This window comes from Hypanus sabinus, chromosome 12, assembly GCF_030144855.1.
Source record: "Hypanus sabinus isolate sHypSab1 chromosome 12, sHypSab1.hap1, whole genome shotgun sequence".
NCBI lineage: Eukaryota > Metazoa > Chordata > Chondrichthyes > Myliobatiformes > Dasyatidae > Hypanus > Hypanus sabinus.
In genome coordinates, this window is record NC_082717.1 from 32,551,699 (window position 1) to 32,571,973 (window position 20,275).

The window sequence follows — 20,275 nt, forward strand, 5'->3', positions numbered from 1 at the left end:
AACTTTTTCACCCAGAGTTGTGGATCTATGGAATGCTCTGCCTCAGAAGGCAGTGGAGTCCAATTCTCTGAATGCTTTCAAGAAAGAGTTAGATAGAGCACTTAAAGATAGCTGAATCAAGAGCTATGGGGACAAGGCAGGAACGGGGTACTGATTCTGGATGATCAGCAATGATCACATTGAATGGCGGTGCTGGCTCAAAGGGCCAAATGGCCTACTCCTGCACCTATTGTCTATTTTTACCATAATATTGGTAGTAAAAACAGATAGGTAGGGGTATTTTAAAGGGGCTCTAAGAGGCAAGTTTTCTTTCATATAGGGGTGATTAATATCTAGATTGCATTGCTAAAAGTGTTGGTAGAATCAGATACAGTTATCATGTTTAAAAGGCATTTAAGCAGACAGTTAAGTAGGCAAGCCGTAGAAATATACAATCCGAATGCAGCAAATAGTAAATAGTAAAATGGTTTATTATTGTCGTGTACTAAGGTGCAATAGGAAAAAATTTACCTTACATAGTGTTCATACTAATTGATTACAATGTGGTGTAATGCAGGTAAAACAATGACAGAGTGCAGAATAGAGTCTTACAATTACAGAGAGTGCGCAGTGCAAGTCAATAATAAGATACAAGGTCTTAACAAAGTACATTATAAGGTCAAGAGTCCATTTTATCACACCAGGGAACCATTCAATAGCCGCATAACAGTGTGATAGAAATTATCCTAGAGCCTGGAAGGTGGTGGGGGGTGGGGGGTGCGAAGAAAGAACACTGTGTGTGGGTGGGGTCCTCAATTATGTTGGGTGTTTTAACAAGACATCATGAAGTGAACCAGAATCTATGGTAGGATGGCTGGTTTCTGTGATGCACTGAGCTGTGTCCATCATTTTTTGCAGTTTCTTGCAAAGCAGTTGCCAGACCAAGCTGTGATGCATCTAGATAGGATGCTCTCAATTACCTATCAATAAAAAACGAGTGAAGGTCAAAAGGATCATGCCAAATGTTTTTAGCCTCCTAAGGAGGTAAAGGTACTGGTGAGCTTTCTTGGCTATTGCGTCTGCATGATTGATCCAGGACAGACTATATTAACGACTTCACTCCAAGAAACTTGAAGCTCACAATAGACAACACCCAACAGAAACGCGGTGCAGATCAGCATGTCTATGATGGGCCAAAGGGCCCATTTCTGTGCTGCACAACTCTTATCACTGTAATGATGCAAAGGGATCAGGAGCTCCTGAGAAATTAATAATATCCGTAGATCATTGTCTCAACATTGCAGGAATTTCAAGCAACCCCAAGTCACCATGAGCCAGAAACCAACAGGGTCAGTTACCCGTAACCCTACTGTTAATCTAATTAATCAGCAGTTCTATCCAACACTTACAAGATTAACATACATGAACAGATTTAGTATCATTCTTTTATAACCACATGCATCTTGCATTTTATACACACTTGCTGCTATTTAACTGAGCTTGTGTACTTCACAGAGTTGTTTTTTTTCATATAAATTAACTTCAATAACACTTTAGTGGAGGAAGATTCAATTTTCCCCTACCTTTAGTATTGATGAAAAAGGCTTGATGTGAATTACTGAGTTTAAAAGCAGAAGGTGCTTTCAGTCTTCTGAATTAATGCTGTTCTTTAATGAAGGTAATCTATTACATATTCATCTTCAAAGTATGTAAGAAATTTGCATTGCCATTCACAGCAGATGTTGACCTTTGGATTCACAATCACAAACAGAAAAACATAAAACCTCTATGATATTTACTTGCTAGTTTACAATAGCTTCATATTCAAAAGAGACTCAAATTATACAGTTTTTATCTAATTTAAAAATTTTTTAATTTAAATTTGAGTTTGTTTTAATTTCCCTTCATGGACTCTGCATTTTTAACTCCACACCCAAGACTACTTTTTAACTTCATTTCTGGTCTCTTCACACACCCATTTTCAGCTGGTTGACCCTTAATGGATGTGCCATGTACCAGTGAGGGTAGAAGCAGGATAATCTGGCAGATTATGTGAGGCTGAGAAGCTGGTGAAGGGGGCTGGGCTTCAGGTTCTTGAATCACTGGTATCTTATCGGTGGGGGGGGGGGGGGGTGACCTGTACAAAAGGGATGGTTTGCACCTGAACCTGAGGGGGGCCCATATTCTCATGGGCAGGTTTGTTGGAGCTGTTGGGGAGGGTTTAAGCTAATAAGACTGGGAGATAAGACTGGAGTGAAGGGACTCAGGAGAAATCGGATGGCAAAAAAGCAAAGATAGTGTGCAGTCAGGAATAGCAGTCAGATGATAGGATAAAATTGCAGCCAGCAGGGTGAGTATCAATGCATTAGGGATTCCAAATCAAAAAGGGTAGCGAATACAGGACTCAAAGTGTTATATCTCAATGTACAGAGTATAAAAAATAAGGTGGATGATCTTGTTGCACTTTTACAGTTTGTCGGGTATGATGTTGTGGTCATCACTGAATCGTGGCTGAAGGATGGTTGTACTTGGGAGTTGAATGTCCAAGGGTACTTATTGTATTGGAGGGAAAAGAAAGTAGACAGAGGGAGTGGTGTGTCTCCATTGGTAAAGAATGGCATCAAATCAGCAGAAAGATGTGACATAGGATTGGAAGATGTTGAATCCCTATTAGTTGAGTTAAGAAACTAAAAGGGTAAAAAGACAGTCATGCTAGGCATATACAGGCCTCCCAACAGTTGCTGGGAGATTACAACAAGAAATAGAAAAGATGTATCAAAAGAGCAATGTTACGACACTTTTGGGAAATTTTAACATGCAGGTAGATTGGGCAAATCAGGTTGGTAATGGATCTCAAGAGAGTGAATTTGTTGAATGCCTATCAGATGGCTTTTTAGAGCAGTTTGTCATTAGGCCTACTAGGAGATCAGCTACACTGCATTGGGTGATATGTAATGAACTGGAAGTAATGAAGGAGCTTCAGGTAATGGAACCCCTAGGAGGCAGTGAATACAAAATGATTGAGTTCAACTTGAAAACTGTTAGTGAGAAAGTAAAGTCTGATGTAGCAGTATTTCAGTGGAGTAAAGAAAATTACAGTGGTATGAGAGAGGAGTTCGCCGAAGTAAATTGGAAGGAGATGCTGGCGGGAATGACAGCAGAGCAGCAATGCTGTGCGTTTCTGGGGAAAACAAGGAAGGTACAGGATAGATGGATTCCAAAAACAAAGAAATACTCAAATGGCAAAATTGTGCAACTGTGGCTGATAAGGGAAGTCAAAGCTAATGTAAAAGCAAAAGAGAGAGCATACAACAAAACAAAAATTAATGGGGAGAGAGAGGATTTGGAAGCTTTTAAAAATCTACAGAAAGCAGCTAATAAAATCATTAGGAAGGAAAAGACAAAATATGAAAGCAAGCTATCAAACAATATCAAGGTGTATAGAAAAAGCTCTTTTCAAGTATATAAAAAATAAAAGAGAGATGAGAGTGGATACAGGACCATTAGAAAATGAGTCCGGAGAAATTGTAACAGGGGACAATGACATGTCCTAAATGAACTAAATGAGTATTTTGCATCAGTCTTTACTGTGGAAGACACTAGCAGTGTATCAGTTGTTGAAGGGTGTGAGGGAAGAGAAGTGAGTGAAGTTGCTATTACAAGCAAGAAAGTGCTCAAAAAGCTGGAAGACCTAAAGGTGCATAAGTCACCCGGACCAGATGAACTGCACCCTTCAAATGTTGAAAGGCCTTGACAGAGTAGCTGTGAAAAGGATGTTTCCTATGGTGGGACAAGAGGGCACAGCCTCAGAATAGAGAGGCGTCTATTTAACACAGAAAAGTGGAGAAATTTCTTTACCCAGAGAGTGGTGAATTTGTGGAGTTGTTACCCCAGGCATCTGTGGAGGCCAGGTTGAGGTGGAGATTGATAGGTTCTTGATTGGCCATGAGGAGAAGACTGGGGAATGGGGCTGAGGAGGGGAATAAAAAAGATCAATCAGTAAGATTGAATGCCAGAGCAGACTCGATGAGCCAAATAGCCTAATTCTGCTCCTATGTCCATGGTCTAAGCTGTACTAATGTGGGATTAAACTCTTCTGTGATTACTGTGAATTTTCTCAGGATATTTTATGATGTGACACATGCTGTAGGAATGAACATAACATAAAAAATAAGAGCAGGAGTGGGTTATCTGGCCTGTTGAGCTTGCTCCACCATTCAATAAGATCATGGCTCATCTGACCAAGGACTTACCTCCACCCACCTGCCTTTCCCCCAGAATTCCCCTACTATGCAAAACTCTATCCAAGCTTCTTATTGTTATTTGTTTGGGTAACAGGTATGATTTTATTGATGTGGGTTTTGATTGGAAAGACCATTAACATAACTTTTGGAAAGTCACACATCTTTTTAGATGTTAATCATTAGAAGTGCTCAGAGCTGAATATCACAAATATTTCTGAAAGAGGTATGTTTTATTGCTCAAGTTTATTGGCTATAATTCAGACAATACAGGGACAATGAAGCAAGGAGGTAAATTGGGAATATTTTCTTATCTATTATTGGTATTGTTAGTGTTTCTTTTAGTTTTCTTTAGGGTTCTAGTTTTTCTGTCATTCATTCTTTAGGGTTTCCTTTTGTTTCATGGATATCTGCGAGAGTAGAAATTTCAGGTTGTATATTGTAGACATCCTCTGATATTAACTGGATCCAATGAACCATTGTCATGTGCGTGGAGATACACAGATGAGTTTCTTTATGCATGCCATTCAAATCGATCACTCCATACCCAATTACAATGAGGCAGCAAAATAAAACAGAATGCAGAAAATGCAATGCAGGTGGACAAATAACAAATAAAGTCCAAGGACCATGGCAAGGTAGAGTGGGATTAAGAATGAGATTTTCAACAGTTCAACTTTGAGTTTACGGGAGATCTGTTAACTCCATCCTAATATGTAAAATTATCTCGAGCTGATAGTATAGCTGATGCAAACTGAGTAAGTCACAGTCCTCATTAACAAAGCAGTTAAATTTAGAAACTTATTTTTCTGCAGAAGTACCAACACATTCTTCTGAAATTTCATGATGATTTTTAATCCATCAAGCATTACACAAAATACCTTTCCTGGAAAAGATGCCTTTAACTGTTTATCCCTGATACTGGTGCAATTACAAGTGGATAGTTCCTGTAAAAATGAGAACAGATTAACATACCAGCCATTTACATCCTCTGAAAAATATTAGATAGTTTCCATTTGAAGTTGTGGGATTCACAGTATTCCACTAAGATGCAAGGCTGCCCATCTTATGTTTAACTACACTTGGGAAATTATGCTGGCAACATAACTTCCTGCCTGCCCACACATTAACTGAGAGCTGGATGATTAATATAGCTAGACCTCATTAAAACCCTATTTATTGACCACCCTGCTGTTCAGAACAGGAAGTTGGCAAGAGGCATCGGAAAATCCTTTGGCATGTAGGCCCCAGCTGACACATGATAGGTGGCAGGATCAACACCCAGCACCATTTCCTGGGAAACCTTCTGATCAGCACACAGACCCAGAAACTCCTTCAGACCTGGTCCCCTTTCCCAACTCTCTCTCTCTCTGTCTTTGATGAGAAAGCCACTGCAGGAGTGTGACCTTATATTTCAAATAAATAGGCTCTGTAAAACAAGGCAAAGCTGAGGATGTGCAAAACTCAAGCAGTTGCATGATTATGTGGGCAGCTTTGGGGAATGATTATAGCGTAGCTCAATTATTGGCCACTAAACCATTGATACAGAGGCAAATTTAAATCCCATTTCTTCACCCTCACCCCCGGTTCATGGCAGCTTATTCAGGTGATTAGTAGTTCTAGAATTTACGGAGCAACCAGTCTTAATATTGGTTAGCTCCAAGGCAAAGTAACGCTGTAAAAGCGATCTGCCTCACTTATGCCTTTCAGATATGAGAAGCTGCCATCCTGATCTGCTCTGGCCTCTACGTGAGTTCAAGGGTCACATATTAGTTGGCCATTGGCTGCCTCTTTGGCTGGATTAAGGACTGTCAATATATGCTGGCATCATTTGCAATGTTTACATCTGTGAATGAATAAATTAAAATAAAATATTGCCACTCTGTATTCAAAATTTTTCCAGCTATCAGGTACAACACAAGTTCTACTTAATTCCTCCGTTATCAGAAAAGGAAAGAGCTTCGTTAACAGCTTGAAATTTCAAAATAGATGTTTACCTTTGGCTGCTGTTCATGCAAATACTTTTAGAAATGGAGAAGGATATCATTAAGTACATCTTAAATAGTATTTTTTAACCATAAAATCGCTTGATGTACAGTTATGTCCCTCTATCTCTAGCTGAAAACCTTGATCATTTCCCTCCATAGATGCTGCCTGACCTGCTAAGTTTTTTGTGTTTTGACTAAGATGATACTGACAACTTTGTAGGTTTTAAGTCTGATCTCAACTTTAGAGTTCTGACATTTGCATTTACACTGCTGCCTCTTATTGTGTGTTTTACTGGATGCCAGATAAGGAGCAGGTTGTTCGGAGTCAGCAGGAATGACTACAGGTGCAGCACCAGTAGGAGATACAAGGAGCAGCAATAGCACAGAACACTGTGGCAAAAAGCCTCTTCCTGTGCAGCGTGTCTCTAAGACATAGACATAGATGAGCACTTACAACCTATGATGAAACTAACAGTGAATTCTAACAGCAATACCATGAAAGATAAGGAATCCACTGTAGATTGTCAAGATGCAAACTAGTAGCAGGTGGATCATGCACCTGACCATATCCTGAATTTGCATCGGCCCCAGTTTCCAGAATATTGTAGCTTGTCATCTGCAGAATGTGTTGTGGCAAATGACAGAGGGGAGTGTTTTTTTCTGACCAGAGGTGTGTGTTCAACAAAGATCAGAGCTGAGACTCTGTAACATTTATTAAAAGTTTGGATGAAAATATAGTAAGTTTGCAGATGACGCATATATTTGTGGAGTTGTGGATAGTGAGGATGGTTGTCAAAAGATCCAGCAAGATGTAAATCATTTTGGATGGAAAAATGGCAGTTGAGTTTAATCAGGACAAGTGTGACGTCAAACTCAAGAAGAAGGTATACAGTTTATAGCAAGAACTTTGAGAGAATTGATGGACAGAGGGATCTCAGAGTAACTCACCAATCTGACATCCACTGTCTGAGCTACCAAATCTACTCACAGCAAAGCAGCTCTGCAGACACCCATGCTTGCCTTTTACAACAAGCATTGCCAACTGTAAAAGCTGGAAATGTGGTAACAAGAAATATTTGTATGTGTCAGAATTACAACAGAAACATGTAAATCTGATTTAATAATCATGAGCATCTTCTTCTGCAACGACAAATCGTTGAACTTCCTGACCCGAGCACTGCGACATGATTCAATCATGTATCTTCTAAGAAATGCAAGTAGACTGCTGTCTATGTAGTCTGACTATGGAGTTTCCTTTGGCCAATTTCTGTAAGTGTTTTTGAAGCCTGTGTGGGGTTAGCAGTGCTATTTCTGTGCACTTGTGCAAGGGCAGGAAGTTTGTCATTGGAAAATAAGACTGTAGGGCCCTAACAAAGACTGGGGTGGACAGTGGGAGAGAAGTGCCTTGAGCTGAATAATCAATAGTCGTACAGATAATTTACTAACACAACCACAGTTTCAAATTTATTTAAATACATGAATTTATGTTCTACACCTCCCCGGTGGGATTCAGTTACGCCACCAAAGACTCTAGCACAAGTTTTACCACGGAGATCATTCTAACTAGTTGCAACACTGTCTGGTATGGGGCCACTGCACAGGATCGGAAAAAAAACTGCGGAGCATTGTAAACTCAGCCAGCTCCATCAGAGGCACTATCCTCACCACTATCAAGGACATTTTCAATTGGCGATTCTTCAAAAAAGAAGGCAGTACCCCTGTCACTCAGCACACGCATTCTTCTCATCAATACTACCAGAGAGGAGGAACAAGAGCCCAAAGGCACACACTTAACATTTTAAGGACGAGCTTCTTTCCTCTGCCACCGGATTTCTGAATGGTCCATGAATCCATGAACACAACCTCACAATTTTTGTTCTTCTTTTGCACTATTTAAGTTTGTATATATGTTTCCAATTATAGTTTATAATGTATTTTATGCATTGCTCTGTAGTGCTGCAATAAAACAGAAAAAAAATCATGACATTTATAAGAAATAAAAAACCTGATTCTGATTCTGTTCTGGAAACATAGAAAACCTACAGCACAATACAGGTCCTTTGGCCCACAAAGCTGTGCCGAACATGTCCTTACCTTAGAAATTACGTAGCTCTCTATTTTTCTGAGGTCCATGTACCTGTCCAGGAGTCTCTATCGTATCTATCTCCACCATCGTTACCAGCAGCCCATTCCACGCACTCACCACTCTCTGCGTTAAAAAAAACTTTCCCCTGACTCCTCCTCTATACCTACCTCCAAGCACCTTAAAACTGCACCCTCTTGTGATAGCCAGTTCAGCCCTGGGAAAAAGCTTCTGACTATCCACACGATCAAAGCCTCTCATCATCTTATACACCTCTATCAGGTCACCTCTCATCCTCCTTCGATCCAAGGAGAAAAGGCTGAGTTCACTCAACCTGTTTTCATACGGCATGCTCCCCAATTCAGGCAACATCATTGCAAATCTCCTCTGCACACTTTCTATGGCTTCCACATCCTTCCTGTACTGTAGTGACCAGAACTGAGCACAGTACTCCAAGTGTGGTCTGACCAGGGTCTTATATACCTGCAACATTACCTCTTGGCTCTTAAACTAAAACCCACAATTGAGGAAGGCCAATGCACCATATGCCTTCTTAACCACAGAGTCAACCTGCGCAGCAGCCTTGAGTGTTCTATGGATTTGGACCCCAAGATCCCTCAGATGTTCCACATTGCCAAGAGTCTTACCATTAATACTATATTCTGCCATCATATTTGACCTACCAAAATGAACCACTTCACACTTATCTGGGTTGAACCCCATCTGCCGCTTCTCAACCCAGTTTTGCATCCTATTCATGCCCCGCTGTAACCTCTGACAGCCCTCCACACTATCCACAAAATCTCCAACCTTTGTGTCATCAGCAAACTTACTAACCCATCCCTCCACTTCCTCATCCAGGTCATTTATAAAAATCACGAAGAGTAGGGGTCTCAGAACAGACCCCTCCCAGAGGCGCACCACCGGTGACTAACCTCCATGCAGAATATGGCTGTCTACAACCACTTTTTGCCTGTGGGCAAGCCAGTTCTGAGTACACAAAGAAATGTTCCCTTGGATCCCATGCCTTCCTATTTTCTCAATAAGCCTTGCATGGGGTACCTTGTCAAATGCCTTGCTGAAATCCATATACACTACATCTGCTGCTCTACCTTCATCAATGTGTTTAGTCACATCCTCAAAAAATTCGATCAGGCTCATAAGGCACGACCTGCCGTTCACAAAGCCGTGCTCACTATTCCTAATTATATTATACGTCTCCAAATGTTCATAAATCCTGCCTCTCAGGATCTTCTCCATCAACATACCACCGAATGAAGTAAGACTCACTGGTCTATAATTTCCTGGGTTACCTCTACTCCCTTTCTTGAATAATGAAACAACATCTGCAACCCTATAATCATCCAGAACTTCTCCCATCCCCATTGGTGATGCAGAGATCATCACCAGAGGCTCAGCAATCTCCTCGCTTGCCTCCCACAGTAGCCTGAGGTACATCTCATCTGGTCCCGGCGACTTATGTGCTTTCCGAAAGCTCCAGCACATCCTCTTTCTTCATATCTACATGCTCAAGCTTTTCAATCCACTGGAAATCATCCAGACAATCACCAAGGTCCTTTTCTATAGTGAATACTGAAGCAAAGTACTCATTAAGTACCTCTGCTATCTCCTCCGATTCCATGCACACTTTTCCACTGTCACACTTGATTGGTCCTATTCTCTCATGTCTTATTCTTTTGCTCTTAACATAATTGTAGAATGCCTTGGGGTTTTCCTTAATCCTGTCTGGCAAGGCCTTCTCATGGCCCCTTCTGTCTCTCCTAATTTCTTTCTTAAGCTCCTTCCTGCTAGCCTTATAATCTTCTAGATTCTATCATTACCTATTTTTTGAACCTTTTGTAAGCTCTTCTTTTCTTCTTGACTAGATTTACAACAGCCTTTGTACACCATGGTTCCTTTACCGTACCATCCTTTCCCTGTCTCATTGCAACATACCTATGCAGAACTCCACACAAATATCCCCTGAACATTTGCTACATTTCTTCTGTACATTTCCCTGAGAATATCTGTTTTCAATTTAAGCTTCGAAATTCCTGCCTGATAGCCTCATATTTCCCCTTATTCCAAATAAATTCTTTCCTAGCCCGTCTATTCCAATCCCTCTCCAATGCTATGTTAAAGGAGATAGAATTGTGATCACTATCTCCAAAATGCTCTCCCACTGAGAGATCTGACACCTGACCAGGTTCATATCCCAACACCAAATCAAGTACAGCCTCTCTTCTTGTAGGCTTATCTACATATTGTGTCAAGAGACATTCTTGAACACACCTAACAAACTCTAGGAGCACCCCATCTTAATGCTAGAAGCATTGTAAGAAAGGTGGATGAGCTTAAAGCGTGGATTGATACCTGGAATTATGATGTTGTAGCTATTAGTGAAACATGGTTGCAGGAAGGGTGTGATTGGCAACTAAATATTCCTGGATTTAGATGCTTCAGGTGTGATAGTGTAGGAGGGGCCAGAGGAGGAGGTGTTGCATTGCTTGTCCGAGAAAATCTTATGGCGGTGCTTTGGAAGGATAGATTAGAGAGCTCCTCTAGGGAGACTATTTGGGTGGAATTGAGGAATGGGAAAGGTGTAGTAACACTGATAGGAGTGTATTATAGGCCACCTAATGGGGAGTGTGAGTTGGAAGAGCAAATGTGTAAGGAGATAGCAGATATTTGTAGTAAACACAAGGTGGTGATTGTGGGAGATTTTAATTTTCCACACGTAGATTGGGAAGCTCATTCTGTAAAAGGGCTGGATGGTTTAGAGTTTGTGAAATGTGTGCAGGATAGTTTGTTGCAACAATACATAGAAGTACCGACTAGAGATGGGGCAGTGTGGATCTCCTGTTAGGGAATGCGATAGGTCAGCTGACAGATGTATGTGTTGGGGAGCACTTCGGGTCCAGTGATCATAATAGCATTAACTTCAATATAATTATGGAGAAGGACAGGACTGGACCTAGAGTTGAGATTTTTGATTGGAGAAAGGTTAACTTTGAGGAGATGCGAAGGGATTTAGAGAGAGTGGATTGGGTCAAGTTGTTTTATGGGAAGGATGTAGTAGAGAAATGGAGGTCATTTAAGGGTGAAATAATGAGGGCACAGAATCTTTATGTTCCTGTTAGGTTGAAAGGAAAGGTTAAAGATTTGAAAGCACCATGGTTTTCAAGGGATATTAGAAACTTGGTTCGGAAAAAGAGGGATGTCTACAATAGATATAGGCAGCATGGAGTAAAGGAATTGCTTGAGGAACATAAAGAATGTAAAAGGAATCTTAAGAAAGAGATTAGAAAAGCTAAAAGAAGATACAAGGTTGGTTTGGCAAATAAGGTGAAAGTAAATCCGAAAGGTTTCTACAGTTATATTAAAAGCAAGAGGATAGTGAGGGATAAAATTGGCCCCTTAGAGAATCAGGGTGGTCAGCTATGTGTGGAGCTGAGGGAGATGGGAGAGATTTTGAATGATTTCTTCTCTTCGGTATTCAGTAAGGAGAAGGATATTGAATTGTGTAAGGTGTGGGAAACAAGTAAGGAAGTTATGGAACCTATGACAATTAAAGAGGTGGAAGTACTGGCCCTTTTAAGAAATTTAAAAGTGGATAAATCTCCGGGTCCTGACAGGATATTCCCCAGGATCTTGAGGGAAGTTTGTGTAGAGATAGCAGGAACTCTGACGGAGATCTTTCAGATGTCATTAGAAACGGGGATTGTGCTGGAGGATTGGCGTATTGCTCATGTGGTTCCATTGTTTAAAAAGGGTTCTAGAAGTAAGCCTAGCAATTATAGACCTGTCAGTTTGACATCAGTGGTGGGTAAATTAATGGAAAGTATTCTTAAAGATAGTATTTATAATTATCTGGATAGACAGGATCTGATTAGGTGTAGCCAGCATGGATTTGTGCGTGGAAGGTCATGTTTGACAAACCTTATTGAACTTTTTGAAGAAGTTACGAGGAATGTTGATGAGGGTAAGGCAATGGATGTAGTCTATGTGGACTTCAGCAAGGCCTTTGACAAAGTTCCACATGGAAGGTTAGTTAAGAAGGTTCAGTCGTTAGGTATTAATGCTGGAGTAATAAAATGGATTCAACAGTGGCTAGATGGGAGATGTCAGAGAGTAGTGGTGGATAATTGTTTATCAGGATGTAGGCCGGTGACTAGCAGGGTGCCTCAGGGACCTGTTTTGGGACCAATGTTGTTTGTAATATACATAAATGATCTGGATGATGGGGTGGTAAATTGGATTAGTAAGTATGCCGATGATACTAAGGTAGGAGGTGTTGTGGATAATGAGGTGGGTTTTCAAAGCTTGCAGGGAGATTTATGCAGGTTAGAAGAATGGGCTGAATGTTGGCAGATGGAGTTTAATGCTGAGAAGTGTGAGGTTCTACATTTTGGCAGGAATAATCCAAATAGAACATACCGGGTAAATGGTAGGGCATTGAGGAATGCAGTGGAACAAAGAGATCTAGGAATGACAGTGCATAGTTCCCTGAAGGTGGAGTCTCATGTAGATAGGGTGGTGAAGAAGGCTTTTGGAACGCTGGCCTTTATAAATCAGAGCATTGAGTACAGAAGTTGGGATGTAATGTTAAAATTGTACAAGGCATTGGTAAGGCCAAATTTGGAATATTGTGTACAGTTCTGGTCACCGAATTATAGGAAAGATATAAATAAATTAGAGAGAGTGCAGAGACGATTTACTAGGATGTTACCTGGGTTTCAGCACTTAAGTTACAGCGAAAGGTTGAACAAGTTAGGTCTCTATTCATTGGAGCGTAGAAGGTTGAGGGGGGATTTGATTGAGGTATTTAAAATTTTGAGAGGGATAGATAGAGTTGACGTAAATAGGCTGTTTCCGTTGAGAATAGGGGAGATTCAAACGAGAGGACATAATTAATGAGAGTTAGGGGGCAAAAGTTTAAGGGAAACACGAAGGGGTATTTCTTTACTCAGAGAGTGATAGCTGTGTGGAATGAACTTCCTGTAGAAGTAGTAGAGGCCAGTTCAGTTGTGTCATTTAAGGTAAAATTGGATAGGTATATGGACAGGAAAGGAGTGGAGGGTTATGGGCTGAGTGCGGGTAGGTGGGACTAGGTGAGACTAAGAGTTCGGCACGGACTAGGAGGGCCAAGATGGCCTGTTTCCGTGCTGTGATTGTTATATGGTTATATATCTAAACCCCTTGCTCTAGGGACATACCAATCAATATTTGGGAAATTAGAATCTCCCACCACAGCAACCCTGTTATTATTACACCTTTCCAGAATCTGTCTCCCTATCTGCTCCACAATGTACCTGTTACTATTGGGTGGTCTATAAAAAAACACCCAGTAGAGTAATTGATCCCTTCCTGTTCCTAACTTCCACCCACAGAGTCTCTGTAGATAATCTCTTCATGTCTTCCTCCTTTCCTGCAGCCGTGACACTATCTCTGATCAACATGCCATGCCCCACCTCTTTTGCCTCCCTCCCTGTCCTTTCTGAAACATTTAAAGCCTAGCACTCAAAGTACCCATTCCTGCCCCTGATGCATCCAAGTCTCTGTAATGGCCACACTATCATAGCTCTAAATACTGATCCACACTCTAAGCTCATCTGCTTTGTTCACAATACTCCTTGTGTTAAAATAGATGCACCTCAAACCATCGGTCTAAGTGTGTCCCTTCTCTATCACCTGTCCATCCTCCCTTTCGCACTGTCTCCATTGTTCTCTATTTGTGTGCTAACTGCCTTTTCCTCTGTCTCTTCAGTTTGGTTCTCACCCCCAAACAATCCTAGTTTAAACTCTCACCAGTAGCCTTAGCAAACCTCCCAAACAGGATATTGGTCCCCTGAAATTCAAGTGCAACCCCTCCTTTTTGTACAGGTAATTTCTGCCCCAAAAGTGGTCCCAATGATCCAGAAATCTGAATCCCTGCCCCTGCTCCAATCCTTCTGCCACACATTTATCCTCCACCTCACTCTATTCCTATACTCACTGTCCTGCTTCTCAACTTCATTCCTAAGTTCCTGTAGTCTGCTTTCAGGACCCCCTCCCTTTTCCTACCTATGTTTTTGGTACCAATATGTACCACAACCTCTGGCTGTTCTCCTTCCCACTTCAAGATATCGTAGACACGATCAAAAACATCCTGGACCCTGGCACCTGGGAGGAAAACTACCATCCGTGCTTCTTTCCTGTGTCCACAGAATTGCCCGTCTGACCCCCTAACTATCGAGTCCCCTATCACTGCTGCCATCCTCTTCCTTTCCCTACCCTTCTGAGTCACAGGACCAGACTCTGTGCCAGAGGCACAGGCATTGTCACTTCCCCTAGGAAGCCATCCCCCCCCTCCCCAACAGAACTCAAACAGGAGTACTTATCGTCAAGGGTTACAGCCACAGGGGCGCTCTCTAGCCTCTGACTCCTGTCCTTCCCTCTCCTGACTGTTACCCACTTGTCTGTCTCCCGAGGCCCCGGTGTGACTATTTGCCTATAGCTCCTCTCTATCACCTCCTCACTTTCCCTGACCAGACAAAGGTCATTGAGCTGCATCTCCAGTTCCTTAACGTGGTCCCTAAGGAGCTGCAGCTCGATGCACCTGGTGCAGCTGTGGCTGTCCATGAGGCAGCGACTCTCCCGAACATCCCACATCTGACACCGAGCTCAGCACACTGGCCTCTCACCCATTCTTCCTGTTTGAATTCTACACAGGCAACTTACCATGCCTTGACCCGTTATCGCCGAAGCCCTGTTGAGCCAAAGCCTTCCTACTCTATCTCCCTCTCCTCTGATGCACGCTCTATAAAGCTGTCTCCTTTTAAACTCCTCTCTCTGTTCTCACTGGCTGACGTCCACACTCCTGCACAGCCATGCCCCGATCAAACCGCTGAAGAAATAACTTCTTGGAAAAGTGTTCTGAGAAACCAGATATTAATATTAACCACCGTACTAAACCCTGATAATGACCTTAGTTATCTCTCACGTCCAAAAAGTCTTTCAGCTAAGTGCTCATGCAGGGTTTCATTCTGAAACATTGACAATTCCTTTCCTCCCTCAGATGCTGCTTGACATGCTGAGATCCTTTGGCAGATTGTTGTTCTGTGCTCCTGCTGCTGATTTTGTGACCCACCACCAGTTGCACTTCTTTGGTTTACAGGCAGCCTTCCACCTTCCATGAAAGGAGAACAGAACTGTAGCCTTTCTCAGAACCTGGCAAAGTACCCATCAATGCAAATCAGCATTAGACTTGTAATTAACTTATGCAGGTTGCCATTATACCATGATTAGGAAATGGTAGATATTACGCTAATGTATTGTTTGCAATAAGAAGCCACAAAGATTACTGCATCCAGCTCTAGTGTATTATTGGTAGCATTTCATCATCTTAAAATTCAAGTCTATGCTTTGTAGCTCCAGAAACCTGAAGCAATAACTAAACAGATACATCAGGTAAACCTAACAAAGATACACCATTGGCCAATAAGGCAGAAGAGACAACAGAACAGCAAATCTTCAGATTATGAAAGTCTGGACACAGAAGGCATACTTCCCAGTACATCCTTACAAACACATAATGCAAAGTGTCAAGGACTAGACTGCAGGTTTAGTTATTGTTGACAGAATTAGTTATGGTTGGTATTCCATTTGAAATAGTGCTTAATGTGGATATGAGATAATAGGTAGAAAGTTACAAGCTGCTCTGATTGGTGACAGAGTGAACAGGATGGTGAGAAAGCAGATGGCACGCTTTGTTGGACAAGGCATTCAGTACAAGTATGAGCTGTTAGAGAAAGTTGTAGAGGCAGGTACAATTAGAATGATTAAAAAACTATTTGTAAAAGGATAGGGAAAGTTTAGAGAGATGTGGGTCAAATGCAGATGGCTGGGACTAGCTCAAGAAGGAACCTTGGTCAGAATGGACAAATTGTGCTGAAAGGCCGGCTCCTGTGCTCTCTAACTCCATAAAGACCAAATGCCTTCCTTCCCACTGGTGAGATCCAAGATTTTGTTCTCCGATTCAGATTTTCTTTTCCTTGTCCATTTGCTAGGGTTAAGAACTGATTCAAATCCACTGAAAATTTAATATTGCATGGCTGCTTGGCTGATAGTTGTTTCTTCCCTGAGGAGAACTTCAGCATCAATTCACTACACAGATAAAATGTTTCTAAAACTTGGAAAAATAACAAGCAAAACCATTCTTATTGGTTGCATCCATTTACATATATTATCCATGGATCATACAGTCATCCAGCACAACCATTCAGTGCCTACCTATACTAATCCCATTTATTACGGATAAAAATATCACCCTCTATTTATGAATGATAGGTATGTTAATACTTATTTGACATTTGTTCCTTATTAGAAAATTAGACTCACTGAGTGATCAGGGAAGTGACAGAGAATTTTCAGGCAAAAAAGACCCTAATGGGTGTTGTCTACAGGCCCCCAAACAGTAGCATGGATATTGGGTGCAAGATGAATAGGGAGTTAACATTGGCATGTGGCAAAGGTAATGTCGCAGTAGTTATGGGGGATTTCAACATGTAGGTGAACTGGGAGAATCAGGTTGGTGCTGTACCCCAGGATAGGGAGTTTGTAGAGTGCCTAAGGGATGCATTCTTGGAACAGCTTGTATGAGAGCAGACCAGGGACAAGGCTATTCTGGATTTGTGTTGTGTAATGAACAGGATTTGATAAGCGAAGTAAAGGAGCCATTAGGAGGTAGTGACCATAATATGATAAGTTTTTATCTGCAATTTGAGAAGGATAAGGGCAGATCGGAGGTGTCAGTGTTGCAGCCATGAGGGAGGAGCTGGCCAAAGTTAAATGGACGGATATCCTAGCAGAAAAGACAGTGGAACAGCAATGGCAGGTGTTCTTGGGAATAATGCACAAGGTGCAAAATCAGTTCATCCCCCGGAGAAGGAAGGATTCAAAGGGGGGAAAGGGGCCACAGTGGTTGACAAAGGAAGTCAGAGATTGCATAGCATTAATAAAAAATAAGTATGACAGAGCTAAGGTGAGTGGGAAGACAGATGATTGGGAAACTTTTAAGGTACAACAGAACTTAACTAAAAAGGCAATACGGGGAGAAAAAGTGAGGTACAAACGCAAGCTAGCCAGGAATATAAAGGAGGATAGCAAAAGCTTTTTTAGTATGTGAAGAGAAAGAAGATAGTTAAGAACAATGTTGGGCCCTTGAAGAATGAATTGGGTGAAATTGTTATGGGAAACAGAGAAATGGCAGAAGAATTTAATAAGTACTTTAGATCTGTCTTCACTAGGGAAGACATAACCAATCTCCCAGATGTATGGATGGGCCAAGGACATAGGGTAACAGAGGAAATGAGACAGATTGACATTAGGAAGGAAACAGTGATGAGTAGACTGATGGGACTGAAGGCTGACAAATCCCCAGGACCAGATGGTCTGCATCCTAGGGTACTAAAGGAGGTGGCTCTGGAAATTGTGGATGCATTGGTAATCATTTTCCAATGTTCCTTAGATTCAGGATCAGTTCCTGAGGATTGGAGAATGGCTAATATTATCCCAATTTTTAAGAAAGGAGGGAGGGAGAAAACAGAGAACTATCGTCCTGTCAGCCTAACATCAGTAGTGGGGAAGATGCTAGAGTCCATTATTAAAGATGAAATAGTTGCATTTCTAGATAGCAGTGATAGGATTGGGCCAAGCCAGCATGGATTTACCAAGGGCAAATCTATTGGATTTTTAATATAATCTATTGGAGTTTTTCGAGGATGTAACCAGGAAGTTAGACAAGGGAGATCCAATGGATGTAGTGTACCTCGATTTTCAGAAGGCATTTGATAATGTCCCACATAGGAGATTGGTGGGTAAAATCAGAGCTCATGGCTTTGGGGGGGAAGATAGAAAACTGGTTGGCAGATAGAAAGCAAAGGGTAGTGGTGAATGGGTGTTTCTCAGAATGGCAGGTGGTGACTAATAGGGTGCCACAGGGCTTGGTATTGGGACCACAGCTGTTTATGATTTACATCAACGATTTAGATGAAGGTATTGAGAATAACATCAGCAAATTTGCTGATGATACTAAGCTGGGTGGCAGTGTGACACGTGATGAGGATGTTAGGAGAATTCAGGGTGACTTGGATAGGCTGGGTGGGTGGGCAGATACTTGGCAGATGACGTTTAATGTGAATAAGTGTGAGGTTATCCACTATGGGAGCAAGAACAGGAAGGCAGATTATCATCTGAACGGTGTAGAGTTAGGTAAGGGAGAAATACAAAGAGATCTAGGAGTCATTGTTCATCAGTCACTGAAGGTGAATGAGCAAGTGCAGCAGGCAGTGAAGAAGGCTAATGGAATGTTGGCCTTTAATACAAAGGGAATTGAGTACAAGAGCAAGGGAATCCTTTTGCATTTGTACAGGGCCCTGGTGAGACCACACCTGGAGTATTGTGTACAGTTTTGGTCTCCAGGGTTAAGGAAGGACATCCTGGCTGTAGAGGAACTGCAGCGTAGATTCACAAGGTTAATTCCTGAGATGTTTGGACTGTCTTACGCAGAGAGGTTAGAGAGACTGGGCTTGTACATGCTGGAATTAAGGAGATTGAGAGGGGATCTGATTGCAACATATAAGATTATTAAGGGATTGGACAAGATAGAGGCAGGAAATATGTTTCAGATGCTGGGAGAGTCCAGTACCAGAGGGCATGGTTTGAAATAAGGGGTAGGTCATTTAGGACAGAGTTAAGGAAAACCTTCTTCTCCCAGAGAGTTGTGGGGGTATGGAATGCCCCATCAGAAGGCAGTGGAGGCCAATTCTCTGGATGTTTTCAAGAAGGAGCTAGATAGGTATCTTATGGATAGGGGAATCAAGGGATATGGGGACAAGGCAGGAACTGGGTATTGATAGTAGATGATCAGCCATGATCTCAGAATGGCGGTGCAGGCTTGAACGGCCGAATGGTCTACTTCTGCACCTATTGTCTATTGTCTATAGACAATATTTACAGAAAGGCTAGTATATTACAAACAAGACTGCTGCGGGAATTACTCCGCTGAGCAATTCACAAAAGTTGTCAGGAAATAATAAACGGACTTTCTCTCTTATTCCACTAGATGTGGTATTAGTCAAGTTAACACACCAACTAGAACTTGTCAAATTTAATGAAGGTTAAATTCATCCAGAAGTGTGTGACTTGTCAAACAGGGCAAACCAAGCAAGAGGTGTCAGAAATATAGGCAGATAAGCTAACAAATGCATCTGTCAACAACCACATCATAAATTTACACAAGAAACAGAACCAGGAGAAGGCCATTCAATCAGATCACAGCTGTGCTTTCAATTCAACACCACTTTCTGATAATAAATACATATCCATTTATTTCCTTAACCTCCAGAAATATACTAATCACTGTCTTAGACATACCTCAGGATAGAGGGGGGCCCTTTCAAAACAGAGATGCAGAGAAATTTCTTTAGCCAAAGGGTGGTAAATTTGTGAATTTTGTTGCCACATGTAGCTGCAGAGGCCAGATTGTTGGGTATATTTAAGGCAGAGATTAATAGGTTCTTGATTGGACATACTGCAGTAGCAAAGATTATGGGGAGAAGAAATTTAGACCATAAGACATAGGAATAGAATTAGGCCACTTTGGCCCAGCGAGATGGCTCGGCCATTCAATCATGGCCAATTTATTATCCCTCTCAATCCCATTTTCATACCTTCTTTGATGTCATAACTAATCAAGAACCTTTCAACTTACATTTTAAATATACTCAAAGACTTGGCCTCCACAGCCATCTTTGGCAATGAATTTCACACATTCACCTGCTGCTGAAAAAAAAACTGGCTAAAAAAAATTCCACCTCATCTCTGTTCTAAAGGGCCGACCCTCTATTCTAAGGCCGTGATCTCTGGTCCCAGACTTCCCAACAATAGGAAATATTCTCTCCATATACATTCTATCTGAGCCTTTCAATATTCAATAGATTTCA

The 20,275-nt window shown here is 41.6% G+C and overlaps 1 long non-coding RNA gene across 2 annotated transcripts in view; it reads right to left on the reverse strand.

The window, feature by feature from the left end:
• Positions 1 to 419: 419 nt before the first annotated feature.
• Positions 420 to 20,275, reverse strand: part of LOC132402469 (uncharacterized) — a 43,922-nt gene continuing 24,066 nt past the window's right edge. For both annotated transcript variants that reach the window (XR_009514912.1, XR_009514911.1), the window contains 3 exons: positions 5,102 to 5,167; positions 1,563 to 1,726; positions 420 to 959 (listed from right to left, as the gene is read on the reverse strand). This is a non-coding gene — a long non-coding RNA (uncharacterized LOC132402469). The remainder of the gene's footprint in view (positions 960 to 1,562; positions 1,727 to 5,101; positions 5,168 to 20,275) is intronic.